Genomic DNA, 19751 nt, shown 5'->3' on the forward strand with positions numbered 1-19751 from the left:
AAAAACAATATTCAAAGTTGGGGGCATCAGGTTCTAGTACAATAATTATGAACAAAAATATAAAATAAAAAAGGTAATGATATGGTCGCATGAATTTGCTGCCATTATGACATATTTAATTCTGTCCTTTATCGGCAATAAAACAAGAAACTTCACGTACCTACCTTAGCCGCTATTCTGTCAAAAATACAGTAAAAACTCTCTAAAGGAATCTGCCAAATTTCACTGTATATCTTTTATTCAAGTAGATTCTTCACTTACAAATCACGCTTAAATGAAAGAATCAATGTCCTAATAAGTGAATGAAAAATTTCACTCAAGTGTTTTTACAATTTGTTGTTTAGGGTGTTTTTTAAGAGCTTCAGAGTTTTAAATTATAATGCAAGACATGAATACTGTTAAGAAGAATTTTTCAATTGGCATTAATTTTTTTAAAACGTGATTTGTGGCATAGTTAAAGTTCCATAGTCCATCCAATCAATCCAATTGTTCACTAATTTTTCTTATTCAATAGTTTTAAAATCAATTGCACAAAATTTTAAACGACTTAGCAAAATGTTAAAGCCATTTTTAGAAGTTTATTTACTAAAAAAAAACATAATTTACCTAATTTTTAAGGATTTTAACATCTTACTATCTCTTTACACTTTTACAATTTCTTAAGTCCATATGACATCTGTACAGTTATTGTTAAGTCCATATGACATCTGTACAGTTATTCTTAAAAGAGCATTAGATGGAATGGTCGAGTCAACAGTTGGAAATTCCAATTAATAGGTCCGTTTTAGCTTATTTACTCTTTTTAGACATGTTTGGATGTTCGTTTATTTAATAAAAGGCAATTAGTAATTTACTAGCTAGCAAAACGAAAAGAAAGATTTAAAAAGGTTTTATTCCCTTAGTAAATTGCTAAATATTTAGCTAATTACTAACCCTAAACAAAAGGTTGTTTATAATTTGGCGCCAATAACTTTGCATAGCCCCAAAAATAGTAGTCGAAAAGTTTTAAGTAGCGGGAACGAAGGAGCCATTCAACAGGACCACTTTTTTCCATAAAGTTGTAATTAATTTAATTTTGTAATAAGTTGATTGAGAATTCTTTTAGACAAGTTGTACCGTCTTGTTGGAATTAAATGCCATCAATTTTTAGCTGGTTTTTGAAAACAACAAATCAACAAAACATGGCTCAGTATCGCTTGCCAGCAAGACATTCAGAAAGAAATGGAGACAGATGATACCACCAAGGTACTAACAGTTCAATTTGAACGAATGATTCGTGATCGAAACCATTTAACCAGAGAGAAGTTTTATCCTTAAAAACCTTAAAATGAAAGAAGAGTTATATGAACTTCGCTAACAGAATGAATGTACTGAAATTAAATTGCCAAAATTTAAAAGATGAAATGCCAAACCTTACTGAACAGAAGGGTCAGCATAATTTAAAATCATCAACTGTCAAACCATAGACATCAACAAACTAAATTTCTCATGCAGCAAAAAGAAAAACATCCAATAAATGTTGCTTTAGATTTTTAGGAGCAAAGCCGAAAAGTAGTTATTTTACAAAACTATAATGTAAACGTTTCTAACGTAATTAGAAATTCAGACCCCATTTTGTATGAGAACCCAAAAATAGAGAACAAATAAAAGTCTTCAGTAAATTTTGTGCTCTATTCGACTCATTGTATTTTCACATTAGACTGTTTATTTCCAAAATAAAGGGGTATGCTCATTTTCGGCCCGGAGTGTGTTATGCTGTTATTCAAAGGTTTCATTAGAAATAACTCAAAATATATAAATCATAGAAATGTAATTTTAGTTTCATTTGAAAGATATTTTTGACACCTTTATTTTAATACCTTTTTGATTTTCCTAGCTTTTCTATATCCAAAGATATTAGCATTTATGTCGAAAAAGTGCTAATTTTTAATGGTTGGACATTTCGAACTTCAATCTCAAATATCTTGGATCTCCCATGAGTTATCGACAAAACATTTTTGCAGATATATCCGGGTTAGAACAACCTTTAATTTGATACCAATTTCATTGGTGTACACTCCGGGCCGGATGTCCCTTATAAAATGAGCAATCCCCTTTAAAATTTGACTGAATTTTGCTCAACCGGAAATTTTAGGGATGACAATGTCTCACAAGGTTTTGTTTTTGACAGTTAAATTACAATTTTCTGATGGGTTGTCATCGTCTTAATCTTAATCCGGCTTCAATATCACTTTTTGACGTCAAGTTTTTGAGATATTACATTTTAAAATTCGAAAAGAACACGTACATAAGTAGTTTTTTGGAATAAATTTCATGATATTTTTTCAAATTTGTAGTCCCTTCATTAACATTCAGTTTAAATATTTATCGTATTTCATAAAATTGTAGTTAAAATATTCATAACTTGTTAAATTTTAACAATGGTTTTACATAAATATTAAAAAAAACGTTAAACTATTTGTGCTAACACGCTCTTTAACAGAAAAAAAGGAAAACGGCTATAAAGTACTTTTTGTTTTTGAATGCTATCACATCTTTTTTTGACATACATGCGTCAAGTAAGAGCGTGGTCGTGTTAATTTAAAAAAAAAATATTGTATGAAACTTGCATTTTTATTTATACATCAATGATGTGTCCAGTCAACACCGGCGTCGATAATTGGCTGGCATCTCTGGGGCATGCTTTCTACTAATTTGACTGCGTTTTCTAGTGGCAAGGATCTCCAGATCTGACGAATTTCATAAGAAAACTGCTTCAATGTGGATGTGCGTCTTCTACAAAGTTTCTGTTTAATATATTTGCATCGAAAGACTGCGACGGCCAATTTTCAAAATCTCTATAAATATTCTGATGCACCTAAACGAGTCGCTTTGTCACATGTTTTTCAGTCAACAGAGGCTTCTTCATTGTGTTGGGCCATTTCAGATTATGAGTATGAATAAGGGTTCGGATAGTTTCGTAAGAAATATCTAAACCTTTTGCCATTAATTTTGCTGGGCTTGCCGTAGTGTTGAAGCAGGATTCCGCGAAAGCAGATTCACTATTCTTTTTTCATCTTTTTTGTTCACTTTTCCTATCGAACCACGTTCTGCTAAATCATCGACATTTTAAGCAACTTTATATCGCTAAATGCACTTCTGTACAAATGCCTAATTTTGAAAACTGTTATTTTTTAAGGCGTTAGATCTTTTCCCTCAAAACCACACTGCCCACATTAAAAATGTCATTGCGCCCAAAACTATTTTATTAATATATTGTTCTTGTACGGTTTGGACAACATTAACGCCCAAATTACTTATTGACATATCGCCCAAAAGATGTCATGTGTTTAAACATTTGCACATTGTGACAATTTTTTTTGTCTATTTTGGGCACTTTGAGTTTTGAATTTTTTCGCCTGAACGGAAACATTAAACGAAAAAATGTCAAATCGCCCAAAAACAGTGCAACCTCCACAGTTTCTTTGTAAATAAAAAATTCTTTAATTTGCAAAGAAACTTTGCCACACCCAACTTCACATCTGCTCCAACTATGGTGAGCCTAAACAGGGGGGCTTAGATGGACTGCATGCTCCCCCTACATACTCACTGTTTTTATGCATCTCAAAGCCCAAAATGTTTCCAAAATAAAAATATTTGATAATTACGCCTTTTCTAAATTTAGGCTATACGACATTAAAAGTTTATTTGGGCTTTTTGACGTTTTCTTAGTGATACTTTTTTACGACGTTTTTATTTTTAGGATTTTTGTCATTTTATAATTTGCGTCATATGTCGTAGGTCGATTAGACATACGAAACAATAGATATCATTATCATCATAATGCTCAAAATAAATGTCACAAAGCCCAAATTCATAATTAAAAAGTCTTGGACAAAATGACAACCAACAATTTATTAATATTTTTGCGATTTTTTATCCTTACAACATTTTAGAATGTGGGCGTTATGGTTTTGGGCGAAAAAAAAAAAACAGATTGTAAAACTTCATATTTAACTCCGTAGTTTTCAAAGCCATGAAATCATTAAATTCAAGATTTCTCAAAAATTGATATAGTCTAATGAGGACTCATAACTAATGAGAATTTTCAGAAACCAAGTAAGTAAAACAGAGGCTTTTACTTTGGGAAATCATCATCATATTTGGCAGTCATTAGAATTTTTAACTGGTTCGACCCAGAAAAAATTAACAAATACACGAGTAATCCAACCAGGTTCAAAAGGGGTAAATGGGGATATTTTTAAAAACCTTATGTGACAGAAAAACTATGAGGCGATATTCGAACTATGAACAACCTAATGCTTTAAAAGAGTTGGATCTTCTTTGTTCAATAATAAACGCTCCATTTCTCCGCATAAAATGTATAGCACATTTTTGACAGTTGACATCAGTTATTGGTTCGAAAAACCTTCTTATCGGGAAGACAGCCTTGGTGGCAAAAACGAACAGTGCGTATGATTCTCATGCCAAAAGTCGCCAATTAAAAATTATTTCACTGGAAAGGCTTCTTGCGAAAGCTCTAGAAATCCTCGGCCCAAAAATTGTAGGTCCCCTCTATTCCTGCCATTACACGCAGACATGAATAGTTGACAGTTGTAAATCATTATGCTCTGGTTCTTCCCGAACTTTATTCACCAAATTTCTTTTATTTATCAGTCACACTCTTCAACGTTAAAAACTTGTTCTTCTTAACGCCTTTGAAGTAGTTCAAAAAAATCGGGAGCTTAAAAAATGAGTCAAAATATCTGTCATCAGACATACAACACCATCTAAATTTAGACATTTTTTTTTTGAAACCACAACTTGCCCCTAATCAGAGTTTAAATCGAAAAAAACAAGACAACAATCTGCCTCCCTGCACTTGCTGATGCAAACACTATACCCTACACACATGGTAATCTCACTTATGTGTAGTGTATATTGAATAACTATGAATGGAGCTGGAGATTCTTTCTTTACATACTCGTGTATATGGTATTGTAACACATCACCACCGCTACCAGGTTGTGGCGCTGCTAATGCCTATAGCCTATAGTGTGTGGCTCTAGGCTGAGATAATTGTGTCACTTTTGAGTGAACTTTTTGTTAAGGCTTTGCTGACAGATATTTACTTGTAGGTAAAACTTACCTATCGGATACTTGTACTTGTGGTATTGTGTATGGACTTGTGTGGCGGCGTTGCTTGGCCAACTTTGTTTGGATTTTGTTTATGGGCTTTTTATGTCTTGCTGTCAAAATGACATTACCCATTATATCATTGTTTATGTTTAGTAAACCTCTTTTTTTGGTATCTCTCCGACAAGTGCGATATTCATGAATCATGACCTTTGTCATTCTTAATTTTTGTGTGTCATGTCATGATGCGAATTTCAACATCTCCTCATATCATAACTCATTGCATACGTTGTCATTGTTGTATGAATTTTTGAATATGTTTCTCTTTCTCTGGGATGGCTTTAGCTGATCTTGATGTTGTGTCCACATCAATATTCATGTGACATTGATTTTGAAATTTCAAGTAGAGCGCACTTTCCATTTCGTCGAGTCTCGATACTTCGTTAAAAACTAATTTCCTTCAACTCGTACAACATAAGGTGGAGGATACATCAGAACTGAATATGAAGTACATTTTAATTGATTGAGAAATAAATTCAGTTGTGATGATGTTTCTATCTTGATGTTTCGAATATGGATGTAGAATTTCATAAATTCATATTTCAATCATTATAAATGCCAATGGATTCGTCTTATTCCTATCCTCGTTATATTCTTCGTACTTCATTCGTTCGATTGATTGCGTTACCATCATCATCATCATCAACCATGAAATAGGTCAAAGGTTAATTTACTTGTGAATTTTCGATGATGATGATGATAATAATAACTATTTTGATGATGATGAGCTTGAGCTTGAGAGTGATGCTTCTGTCAAGTACAGATTAGATATTTAGATGCTGTGAAATTATAGCCTGCTGGTGTGACGGCCGAAATTGAAATCTAAACCGATACCAAAATCCAACCGTCAACGTTCACGTCCTCGTGTCCATCCAACAAAATGTGGTTGTTAAATAATAAATCACTCAATTTTTAGCATCATTAATTGGTTTTGGGTTCTATACTCGTATATTTATAAATTTTAATAGTGATGCTTTTAGGTTTTATAATAAGAGGGAGCTGTCTATTATTTAGCGTCAAAACTTTAGTTTCAAGGTTATTTTTTTGAATATCTATCTGCTGCCTGAGTAGTCTACCTACTTTTGATGTTTATTAAGAATTTAAATGAAATTAATTGCACGTCATTCTCAGTTTAGGTACTCATAGATAAATATTTAATATTGAAATTTGAACCAGGAAGTTTAATGTGTGGTCTGATGTCGAAAATTGACATGAATATCATTAATTTTTTTTTCGAAAATTTGTTTAAAAAAAAAAAAAAGAACACAAAAATTGCAATTTACTACTACTACCGGAAAAACAAGATTGAGGAAGTTAAGGCTTTAATTTGATAAAGATAAATTATTATTATTTATTTCCATTTATATTGAATTTATGAATGATTTTACCAATTTTGGAACTCATTGTCAGTCTTTTTGAGTATAGGCTTAAGTCAGTTAATTAAAATGGGTTAAATTCAAAGGCGTAGAAGTTTGGAGACTTTTGTATTAGAATTGCTCTTTGTGTGGTAAAACTTCTATTTTCTTTTGAAAGAAATCAATTTTACTTTGTTTTTCTGGATTTCAATTTGCTGAATCAACACTTTTCTGTCATAAGAAGGCCAATAAAAGTATTTGAAAGAAAATTCTAGTATTACTTCTCTATATATATAAAAATCATACTAGCAACCCCCCCCACACATTTTAACCATCAAAGTTTTGCAAACAAAAAATAGACCAGACAGTTGGAAAGTCATAAATCTTCAAAAGGATAAATTAATGTGTCTCAACTGTATGATGTTTTGAAATATGTGTAAGCACTTTAGAAGATTAAGAGCAATGTGTGTGCTTTTAGTTTTAGTCTTACTTTAAGTTTTTCTGTATTTATAAGAAGTTTCGAATGTTATTGTCTATATTTCGACAGCTGAGTTGATTACCTGTGTTATTTAAAGTTATCAAGCTCTCAAAAAAAAAAACTAGATACAACACAATTTTTGGCATTATTTTTAAAAAAAATAAACGTATCAAGGTTTTAAAACAATCATGGTGAATCTGTAGTTTTAAGATTCTTAGAAATAAAATTCAATTTAAAATTTAACGTTATGTAAAACGTTATGTTTTTCTTAAAAAAATTAAAGTCGTGAACAAAAAAGTGGTTTTTGGCAAAATTTTTCTTCAGAGCAGAAACTTATGAAACCTTGTACAAAGTATTGATAGCGTTGCAATTTACTACTACTTCCGGAAAAACAAGATTGAGAAAGTTAGAGTTCTAATTTAATAAAGAGAGATCACGTCTCGAATGTCAATTTCTGAATTGCAAGACAATTCGAGTTACAAGAAATATAAATTTTAAATATTTATTTTTATTTATTTTCTTCAAATTAGGAACTTATTCAAAAAGATTCTTCACTTTTTTTTAAACTTTAATGAAAATTTGAAATTTAACTTTTGAGGTTCTAAGAAACCGTAAAATATCCAGTGTATGGTAAAATTTTGCTTGCGTGTAAAAAAGAACATCTAACTTAACAAACAATCAATGGATAAGTCCAAAAATGTTCTTGTTATAACGTCCTTCAGCTATGTGCATAAGTCCATTCCTAATCAAGCTATAGCCTATCGGATGGATCGTTAAGCTTCAAATTTGGTACGGATGCAGAGCACTTTAATATTATCGTCGTCGTTTAAATATATTGTCAAATTTTGAAGCGCATAAATGGTCAAACAATGTCTCTATAAAGAGCTCTTTTCAAATTATTTCATCAGTTTATTTTTGCATTTGTTTGAAGATTAAAGTAAGGCATTTGAAGCCCAGCTGTAATTTTCCTGCATATTCTTGCTGATTAATGATTATCTTGTTAGTCTTTTCAAGACCCGAAATAAGCCTATCTTCCATATTTTTAAATTTTTTCAGTTGCATTACAGGTTGGCAGGTTGCTTGTAAATTTAGGATTAAGAAACACTTTTAATAGATGTATTCATTAAGACATCTTAAAAGTTTAGATATAGCAATATGGATTCAATTGATAGCTCCAAAAGCTCCAGAAAACGTATATTTAACTATAAAAGTCACTATCAATAACTTTTGACCGTTTTCTATAAAACTGTTACTGTATCACTCCTATAAATTCGGTCATATTCGTAATGCAAATAAACAAAAATGTAAAAATAAAAACTAGTCAAAACTTTCCATTCTACTCGTAGACGTTCAGAAATCTGGATATTTTTGTAGCTTAAACTATAATATTATGCCTTAAGTTATTATATTAATCGCACAATTTAAAACTTAAGCTGGAAAAATAATATAAAGCCACATGAATCTAGCTTTAGCTATTACTAGAAGACATCTTTTATAGTCTAGCTTAAGCTGGTTTTAAAGCACACAAAACCTAGCTTTGACTTAAAAATCCAAGTTTTAGGGCTACCTTTTTTTGTTCACATAAAAGCTTTGTAAAAATATTTCCTTTTAAAATTTGTAAATATTGGTTTTCGGCTAAAAATCTTAACAACAAAAACAGATATTGAAATCATATTGAAGATATTGTTGCAAGCTTGTACTAACATTCTATCCAAAATGGTGTTGCCAACTTTTGTTTACAAAAGAGACAAACTTACAGAAAAAATAAACAACTGATAGGAACGGGTTTTCAACTCAAGTATTGTGAGAACAAAGAAAGATATTGACTTCAAATGTTTGTATCTAATGTAATATTTTTTTGAGCCTTAAGAATATTCAACAGACGGGCACAGATGGGAACCTATCTAGTGTGGGTCGCATCCCATTGTGATATCTTCGATCCAAGGCAAAACTATGCTTTTTCTTTGAGTTCCAATATCTCAGCAAAAAATGGTAGTGTCGAATATTTAAAAAAAAACCTGATTGAAGATCTGATTTTTGTTCGTTAAAAGATTTTAAAACTGTGAACAAAAATCTTCACAATTTGTTCATAACCTGCATGACCATTTTTAACTAAGCTACAGTATTTCCGAAAACAACTGAAAATTTTGAACTTTTTTTCAGGAGTGTCTTTGGCATGATCGGGTTAAATTTAATATTTTTATTGGACTCAAGGTTACATGATTTTGAAATAACAGTACATCTCATAAAACCATGATAAGTAACATATTTGTCATTTCATAAAAGTTAATAACGATTTTTACGAAAGTTTAAACACGAACCTCGATTTTGGTCTTCATCTATTTCGATCAAAAACTTATATGGAATATCTTTTAATATATTAAAATAAAAATTCGCATGTTTTTTTTTTAAAAAATAGCTTTATTTTTGTTTTATTTAATACATTGAAAAAAGCGAAATCAAAAAACATAATTTTATTTAAAAATTAAATTTAAAAGTCTTAAAAAATTTCTAAAATTTATAATAAATCAAGTTTCTTCATTGAACAAAACAAGAAACAAATACATCTTTGAGACTTTTCAAAGCAGAACGCAATTCAGAGGAAAATCCCAGGAAATTTTTCATTTCACAAAAGCCACCAACAGATAAACTATACCGAAACTTTATTTCCTTTTCAAAATATTCAAGTGAAAGACAACACAAAAAAATGAAGACTCTAAAGTTTAATTACACGCCTCATCGCGTTAATGTTATCCACGTTTCTCTGCAGCCTTATGCAAAATCCAATCCAATACTACTACGAGTATAAGAAAGGATAAAGAAAATGAGGAACCTGCTGCTTCGCCATCTTGAACGGAAATTGGATTTACTTTGTTTGTGTTGTCCATGCAGTCAAAATAATGATGATGATAGAAGATGTGAAACACTTGGAAAAAAATACGAAAATATGTTTTTTTCGAAAACTCATTGTCAGGATATTCGAATTCTTAGAATTTCTTCAAGTTATGTTAAATTTATGATTCAAAACAAAGTAGGCAAATCTGTCATAATAAAAATATTAATCATGACCAGGCTTTCATAATTTCAAGCCACTTGGCATAAACCTTGATCCTTGTTATCATCAAGAGCACCCACTTACCTGCCTACCCCAAAAAGGATCCAGTTCATTCTTAAGAAATTCAAAAGCCTCTGTTTGAATTTCGTGGATTTTGGGTCACTTTTTCAAGATGGTTTTGCTTTTTTATTAGGTTAAGGTAAATAAAGTCCTGTTCATTATTTTCTTTTCTTCTTATTTTAAAAAGGAAATACATTTTTTTGTATCCTTCTGAAATGTGTTCAAGGATAAGACAAAGTCTATACGAAGTGCACTTGAAGTTTATTTTGTAATTTTTAGTACAGACAGCAATAAATTATAATTCTTTTCTATTTTGTTGCTCAATTTTGTTATACTTCATGTTTTTTGGAAAAATAATAAAAAAAAAAGTTTTCATTTTCATTTCTGAATTCAAATGAAGATAAATTGATTTTTCCATTCATTTCAAAAATAGAGAAAATCTGTGGGTGCAATTGACGACCCTTTTTTGAAAACAGAAATAATATTTTCAAGTTTCTAATACCAATAAATGTTCATTAAAAATTGAAAACTTATATTTTTCTCTGTTTGTTGTATTTTGTGTATCTTCAAAAAATATTTTGAAAACTCGTCTTCTATCTCGCTAACGAATTGCCTAGCACGTAACTGTTATAGTGCTCAACTTGAAACAACTTCAACAGAGCAAAGCATAGCATCAATGCGCGATACGTGACTCATAATACCAAAACTTTTCCGCCTTTTCCAAAAAAATAAAATAAATCTAAGAAAACTCACAAAAATAACAACAACAAAAAATATACTTTAAACTTTTGAGTCATTTTCTTATTTATGTTATGTATTTTTTCTACCCCATTCTTTTGTGCGGTGGGGGTGGCACTTTTTTTCCCCCATCACTTTTCGAATATAAAGGATCTCCTTCATTTTCATTTTGGGTAACACTTTAATGTCCTTATGCAACAATAAGTTCGGAGAAAATGAAAAATATAGCAACCATGTGTGCCATTGATGTTGATGTTGGGTGTCGTTTTGTGCGATATACCGTTACCGTGCGTCGTTGCTCGGTCTCCCATCACCGTGTAACGCCATCTTTCATTTTGTCTGCGTTTCAAAATGACTGCGGATCCTTATCCGGATGGTTTGAGGCTCTACATAAGTGTTTTTCTTTAATAAATTATGCATTCAAATTCTTCATTTATGAGGGGGTGCTTTTTTTTCACTCTTATTCTTATCCTTTTAGGCGTTATGGAGGGAGTTTTTTTTTAAATATCCTTAAACGTATCTGTTCGGTTTATATCATTTTTAGCCGAGGTTGAATGAAGTGGATATGGGTTTATTTTTGTTCCTTGGAAATATATGATGATGGAATATAAATTATGAAAGTACCTACCTACACACTCAGAATGTGGCAGTTTTCTTGGTTTTATTTTTCGTTTGTGTGTGTTCAAGACGGAAATTGCTAAATAAAAAAATATGTTACAGGTTTTAGGTATTTTGTTTGAATTTAAGTTTTTGTTCTTAAATGGGCTAAAAGACTAGAACTTTTGAACATTATACTTGAATGATATATGTTTACCAAAATATTAAATTCCCATTTCTATTAAATTCAAATTACTTTTGAAAAAAGGTCATATTTAATGATATCTTCCACATATGCTTTTGAAAAAGGATCATTGTTTTGAAATTCTTTTTTTTTTGTGTGTTTTGAACTCTGAATGAGAAAAAGAACATGATTTTAATTTAAATACCTACGCAATAAGCAAAAGGCTGTTGCGGTGTTATGCAGTCCATATTCAATTTTAAAGATGAACACATTAACCTTTGTATCTTTAAATAAGTATTCCTAAGGAATTTAATATAAAAAGCGACCCAAAAAAAGAATGAACCCTTAAACTAAAATTCTTCTTTTGTAATGTATGCATTATGTTCTTGTGTGTCTTTAGTAAATAAAGCGTATTTTTGCTTTCTGTAGAAGAACGTGAGCAATATTTATGAAATTCTGAATTAAAACTCTTTTTGAAAATTTAAAACATTTTTATAATAAACTATTAACAGCTGCATATTTTTATCGAGTTACCGTATCTGTACAGCTTAAAAAAAACTGTTTTCTTTAAAAGTTGAATTTGTTTTCAGAATTTGATAATTTTTTTTTATTTTTTGGAATATAATATTCTTATTGAAGCGTTTGGATAAAAAAAGGTGACGTAAGCACCATTTTGCGATATAAGACTCAAAGTTTTTTGTTCAGATCTTTTTTCGTATTTCAGTCTCTGAATATGTTGTTTATCAATATAAAAAACAAAAAAAATAACAGCTTTTTAACGATGTGACTTTTCTCAAGACATCTTCATCTATGGAATCAAACAGAACAAACAAAAAATGGCACCCTTCTTCATACTTCAATTAAGAGTTTTTAAAGGCAGGTTTTGGCTTTTGGAACAAGATATCCATTTCAAAAATATGCAAACAAAACTTCATTTGCAAAAAAAAAATACACTTCAAATTATATAAATAGGTATTTTAAAAATATAGGGTTTTCCAATATAAGGTTTCAAAAAAAGTCTATTGATATGTATTTTATTTTAATAGTAAAGGTATGCCATTGGTTTGAATTGAAATAATATCTTTATATAGCTTTTATGCAGCTTTTTTAATGTTTCTATTGAATTTCAATAAGAGGTTTTCGTGTTTTGTTAAAAAAGATGTCAGTTGAATTATTCTTAAATGACCAACAGTATGGTTTTCGTAGCAATAGGTCCACTGGTGATCTCATAATTCATCTCACCGAACAGTGGAACAAATCTTTACATCGTTTTGGAGAAAGTAATATTATTGCACTTGATATTTCAAAAGCATTTGATAGAGTTTGGCACCAAGCTCTTTTATCGAAAATGCGTGCTTTTGGTATTGATGAATCTCTTCTTTGTTGGATTAGAAATTATCTTTCTAACCGTTCAATACAAGTTGTATTGGATGGTTACAAGTCTGAAATTCATAAAATAAATTGCGGGTCCTCAGGGCTCCGTTTTGTCTCCGACACTCTTTCTTATATTCATAAATGATCTTACGTCTGCTACTTCTAATCCATTACAGTACCCTCAGCTTCTCATACTCGTTTATAGATTCACATCCTTGTCCTTTGGATGGAACTTCAACGGCAGCGTATGATAAGCTCATTAAATTAATGCCACTATCTATGAGTGCCACTTGCATCCAAGAAACTAATCAACTGTCAGTACTTGGTATGTGTATCACAGATCACCTTTTATGGAACGATCATATATTTGATATTGCCAAAAATGCTGCCAGGTGCTTAGGATATCTCTGACGGTGCAAGAAATTTTTCATCCTTTCTGATGTGGCTGTAATTTACAAAGCTTAAATATAATTTGCATATCTGGGCAGGTGCCCCTAAAACAAGTTTAAATCTCTTGGATAGAATACAAAAAAAGGCTTTAAAAATGATAGGCGATAGAACTATAATCCAAACATTTACATCGCTAGAACACCGCCTTCCCTATTTTTCTAATGCTCGCACTGTGTTTAAATATAAACATATAAAGGGTTCTAATAACCCCTTGAGTGCCTGCAAATTATATAAAAAAAATACAAGTTTTTTTTTATTATATACGTAAATAAATTTTAATAAATTCATGTTTTGCTTGTAAGATTTTCGAGGTGACATCTATTTTTTTTTTGTTTATTTATAAACAAAAACGTTCATTAGTCTCTAGCAGCATTGATTAGTGAGATATTTAGGGTTAACCAAAATTTTCACCTTTTTTAAACTTTTATAGTAAAAAAAAACTACCAACGCAATTTTCTTTCTTCGGGAGTTATGACAATAATTTTTTTTGCTAAATATTGTTATTTTGTATTGATCTGGTAACTTCAAAAAATCATTTGCTTTTAAAAATTAGAAAATGAGAAAAAAAGAAAATGAACGACTGGGTCGCATAAATTTAATTTTTTTGTATTGCGTTGGCCAGCTTACTCTCCAAGATAAGAGTAAGTAAATAAGTTTATATACAAAAAAAATATATTAGACCGTTTGTGAGAAAATTTTAATTTTCGGTACTGGCCAACAAATTTGTATAGAGACTACGGCTATTTAAACAAATCTGGTCTTTAAAAATATGTATCAAATCCAAGTGAATCTTCGTCTTTCTGTCGGGTGAATAAATAAATACCTGTACTGTCATTTACAATGAACTTTTTCCTCCAGTCATAAATCTAGGTTCAAATAGAGACAACTGTATTCAAAAACTTCACTTAGAATTTTTCCCCAGTAAATGTACATACATTGTACACTATGTTTTTAAATTGAGTTTTTACTATGAGTTTATTCAAGCTCAACTGAAAAATGATAAAAGTTCATTAGTTCAAAAATACCATCCATTGACAGCAACAGTAGAAGTGATGTGAATTCCTTAAGTGTACCAGTACGTATGTAAAGTTCGAAACCTCTTCTATTCCGAAGGAATGTTGAAAAGTTAACTCTTCTAAATAACAAAATACGTGTTTCCAACTTAAAATGTTAAGCATTTTGCATGGGAATGTCTGTTTGTTGCTGATGAATTTCTGAGTATACACAACAAGTTTACTCCTTTAAGACCTTACTTAGGTATAGATAGATACTATTCTAAAATGTTCCATCATGCACTTTTGGGAATATACGACTTTAGATACATTTTATATAGAAAATCCGGATACGTGACTGCATTTCTCTCTTCCATGTTCCATAACACTTTGAGCGATTAGAAATAATTGAATTATACAAACTGTAAAGCTAGTTCCTTGCACATATCTCTAAAGGCTTTTGTTGAAATAATTCTAAAATTTATTTGAGCCAAACTAAATACATATATGTTTAAGTGTCGAACACTTAAATAGAATATAAGGTTTGTTCAATTACGTGAGCAAATCCATTATCTTCATCTTCATACAATTTGTAAGCCTGGGAATCTTTCCATCATTTACAAGCATCAACCTTAAAAAAGACAAAAGTCCTTTAGGACTTAAAGAGCGAATCATCTTCTGGTCATCACCAGGATATAGGCATAATAAATCTTTTCTTCCGGTTCTTTTTTTTTTGTATTTATGGTGTCTCGGGTCTTATGATGAATAGAGGACTATGTTCATTTGAACGTTCATCAAAAAAAAAGAGAGAAAGAAAGAAGTAATTTTCATCCTCGGAAAATATTCATTTGGGAAAAGAACAATTCGAGAACGATTGCTGAATAATTTTTGAATAATAAATGTTAAGCATATTTTCTCTTTAAGCTTTAAATTGTAGGGTACTCTATACGACAGTGTTGATTTTCATCAAATTTTCATCATACTTTGGCATATCATTTACAAAAAGCCCTTTAAGACAATGAATATTTAAAAACCCGAATAATGAAGAATTTGTTTCAAGGACTTTCCATAATACAGTAACAGTAACAGGGTACTCGTAGCCAAAGTAGTTAGATTATTTAGGAACTTTATAACTTGCTTATTATACATCAATAAATTTGCATAGCTATACAACCTAAATACAAACATTGTACATTTTATGCTAAACTTTTTGTAGGAATAAAAGTTGAAGTTTTTGTGCTGCTGGTACGAGTTAAATGCAACAATTGGAGCGTTAAAATAAGGTAGTTTAATTTAAGAAAAGAAAAAACAGAGAGAACTTAAATATTTAAGAAAGAAGAACTTCAAAAATGAAAACTTAATTTTTAGAAACGTTGGTGGCGGTGTGTAATTTATTTACAATTCAATTCATTTGCATCTTTTGTTGGTTAGATTTCTATGTTAAGGATTAAAACAATTGTTAGACTTAATTTTTGAACAATATTCTACTTAACGCGATATAAATATCTAAAGTAGCAAAGATTCCGCGACTAGTTGATGTAGTTCATACTTTTTGAAAACTTTACAAAAGAAGCAAGTACAACACAAAATTTTGTTAACAATAATCACTTATTTAATTTTATGCAGCACTACTTAATGACAATTTTATAAAGCCCACATCAAGAAATGAAAGTTTAAAATGGTAAACATTGATAAGTAAAAACCTAAGACAACAAAATCTAAGGAACAGTTGTCAAATATAAGGCTTGAAGTTTGAGATAGCAAATGTCACTGTATTGTTATAGAAAATTTTACCAGATTACCGTCTGAGATAGCAGATGAACCTTAATGACAGTCTTATACATAAAAATGTTACTAAATTACAAAAATAGTAAGTAACAATATCAGCTTTATGATGTTTTTACATAGCAGATGTTATAAGTTTGCAATATAAGACAGTTTGTGTAAGGTGTCAAGTGTCAATAAATGACTGCTAATACGGCAAAAAGTTCCTCTATTTGAGAAAAAGCAGCGAGCCTTTAAAAGCAGTCATGATTAAATGAAATGTTAAGACACAAAAATCATTATATTTAAGGCTGAGTCGTCACTAAATGACAATCAAAATGGAAAACATCACTTAATAAAAGCTTGAGACAGAAATAAATAACCATGGGCTTGAGAAAATAAGTTGTTACTAATTACAATTGTAAGAGGCTTCATCTATGACGATATGAAATATCACTGTACTTAATAATTACTTTGCTCAGAATAATCAATTTAAAGCTTATTTATTTTTCACTGTTTCCATGTAATCAAAATAATATTTTTCATTAGTAATAAAGAAGTTTTGTTCAAGTTAATACGTTTTGTTTCTTATTTTGATCAAGAAAAGCCCTATAATAAATCAGAAGTGGGATAAAGTTCCTCATTTAATTGAATAGTGGTTGCATTTCTTACGATAAATTAAAGAAAATTTACTAAAAAAAAAATTGTTTGTCCTAAAATTTGATCCTAAAATTTTTCCAAACATGGATGCAAACGCAATGGCTCGTGTTTTGAGTTTTTTGGAAAACGCTCCTGTGCAAATCCTTAAAGAGAAGCTTGTCCAGATGAATTTAAGCACACATGGTACCAAGACTTCACTTAAGGCCCGTTTAAATGAAGCCATTGATTCGCTTGAACCCGAGCAGATTGAAAATCTGTTCCCTGTTGTTGACCAGGAAAGTGAGGCAAGTTGTGATGACGCACATGAGGACGAGGATGGCGCTGTGTCACAACGTCTTGAAAAACTACGTGAATTAGTCAAGAAAAAGGAAGAAATCGCTGCGTTGGAAAAACGTTTGGTTGAACTCAGCACTAACAGCCCTATTCGTGAGTTCCAGCACGTTAGTGCACATTCGTCACGTGATATCGAGGAGTCCTTACCATTATTTAGTGGCGACGATAATTACTCTATTAGTAAGTGGATTGAAAACGTCGAGGATGCTATGGTCACTAACCATCTGAGCGATTCAGAGGCGTTCATTTATTTCAAAAGACTTCTTAAAGGTACGGCCAAGTTATTTTTGCGGTCAAGAACGTTTCGATCATGGAAAGATCTGAGAGCCGCTCTGATTTCCGAGTTTCACTACCATACAACCGCAACAGACGTCCATAACACATTGCGAAATCGAAAAAAACGTAGAGATGAAAATTACCAGCAATACGTCTTATCCATGCAGGAGATAGCTTCTTCCGCAGAGATTGATGAACGGGATGTGATTGCCTATATAATCAAGGGGATTCCTGATTCAATATTTAATAAGCAAATCATGCTTACTGCAAATACCATCGCTGATCTCAAGAACATTCTGCGCAAGTATGAAAAAATGAAATCCGAGTTGCAACCTACGAGTTCTGGTTACAACAGATCTGTACAACCTTCGAGAAGTGTGCCACGTGTTGATGCTAAGGTCAGGTGCTTTAACTGTGACGAAGAGGGTCACATATCACGTAACTGTCCCAAAGCTTGCCGAGAAAAAGGTTCGTGTTTCCGATGCGGACAAAAGGGACATATTATCACCAATTGTCCACAAAAGTCTTCAGTTCTCGTCGTCAAGAGAGGAAAATGCACAATGAAATCTCCAGTTTCAACATTGATGACCGATTTTCATGAAGTGCTGAAGTATGAAATTAAATCTGCGAATCGGGAAGCTGAAAGTTTTGGAGTTTGGATGAACATCATGACCGTTATAGATACTGGCAGTCCTATAAGTTTCATTCAACAACGGTACGTACCACCCATTTTGATGACGTCACTTGAACCATCACCTTGCAGTTTCGTTGGAATTAACAGTTCTAAATTGGTAATTTTAGGTAATTTATCATGTAGTGTTAAATTTTATGATAACTATGTTAATTTTTGTCTATATGTTGTGGGTAACAAAACTATGAACGACCCAATCATATTAGGTCGAGATTTCTTACATAAAACAAATGTTAAGTTAGCGATTGGTGATTTAGATACTAAAATAGTTGAAAACGAAAGAGCTGATGTTAAAGAACAAGAACAATTTGAAAATGTTAAAAATTTAGAATGTGTAAAGGATTTGAATATTAGTTTTAAGCCTGATGATAAAAATTATGTTGAAAAAATGGAAAATCCTGATTGTGACGAAATTATTTCAAAAATTGATTTATGCAATGCCCGCGACGAAATTGTTAACTTGAACATAAACGAGAATTTGACTTATGATGAAAAGATAAAATTAGAACATTTAGTTTTCGGGAGTATTACAACCAATGCGAAATATTCAGATAATGGTTATGAAATGGAAATAGTTCTGACTAATCCAAACAGTTTTTTTTATTGTACTCCTAGACGTCTTCCATATGCACATAAAATTGAGTTGCAGAAAGTTCTAGACGATTTGCTTAAAAATAACATAATTCGTGAAAGTAATTCACCGTTCGCATCTCCGATAGTACTGACAAAGAAAAAGTCAGGTGAAGTTCGACTTTGTGTCGATTACCGCAATTTAAACAAAATTACGGTCAAGGATAATTTTCCATTACCGTTAATAGAAGATCACCTGGACCGATTGCTAAACAAAAAATACTTTTCTTTGCTTGATCTTAAAAGTGGTTTCCACCACGTGAAAATGGCCGAAGATTCTATTAAACTAACTTCCTTTGTAACCCCAATGGGACAATTCGAATACCTTCGAATGCCATTTGGGCTTAAGAACGGCCCAACAACTTTTCAGCGTTACATTAATAAAATGTTTAAAAATCTTATTGATTCTGGTAAACTGTTGATTTATATCGATGATATGTTGATTGCAACGAAGACTAAAGAAGAACATTTTATAGTCTTAAAAGAGGTTTTAGAGGTTGTCTACAAATATAGTTTGCATCTTCGTTTAGATAAGTGCATTTTTATGTATGAGAAAATTAGATATTTGGGATATGAGGTTTCGGCGAATGGAATAGGTCCAAATTATGAAGGTTTAAAAGCTGTAGCCGATTTTCCTATACCTACAAATGAAAAGAAGTTGCACTCGTTTTTGGGTTTATGCTCTTACTTTCGAAAATTCATAAAAGATTTTTCTCTTTTAGCAATACCACTTAACGATTTGTTGAAAAAGGACACAAAGTTTGAATTTGGAGATAAGCAATTGGATGCTTTTAACACTTTGAAAAAAACCCTTTTAGAAGCTCCACTTTTGAGCATTTATAGTCCGACCGCCGAGACAGAGCTTCACTGCGATGCCAGCAGCTTAGGTTTTGGAGCTGTATTGCTACAGCGCCAAGAAGACAAAAAGCTCCATCCTAT

The 19751-nt window shown here is 31.3% G+C and overlaps 1 protein-coding gene across 1 annotated transcript in view; it reads left to right on the forward strand.

The window, feature by feature from the left end:
• LOC129946309 (calcium uniporter protein, mitochondrial) overlaps positions 1 to 19751 on the forward strand; it is a 315499-nt gene that overhangs the window by 199265 nt on the left and 96483 nt on the right. The window lies entirely within an intron of this gene.

This window comes from Eupeodes corollae, chromosome 2 (genome assembly GCF_945859685.1).
Source record: "Eupeodes corollae chromosome 2, idEupCoro1.1, whole genome shotgun sequence".
In the NCBI taxonomy this organism is placed as follows: domain Eukaryota; kingdom Metazoa; phylum Arthropoda; class Insecta; order Diptera; family Syrphidae; genus Eupeodes; species Eupeodes corollae.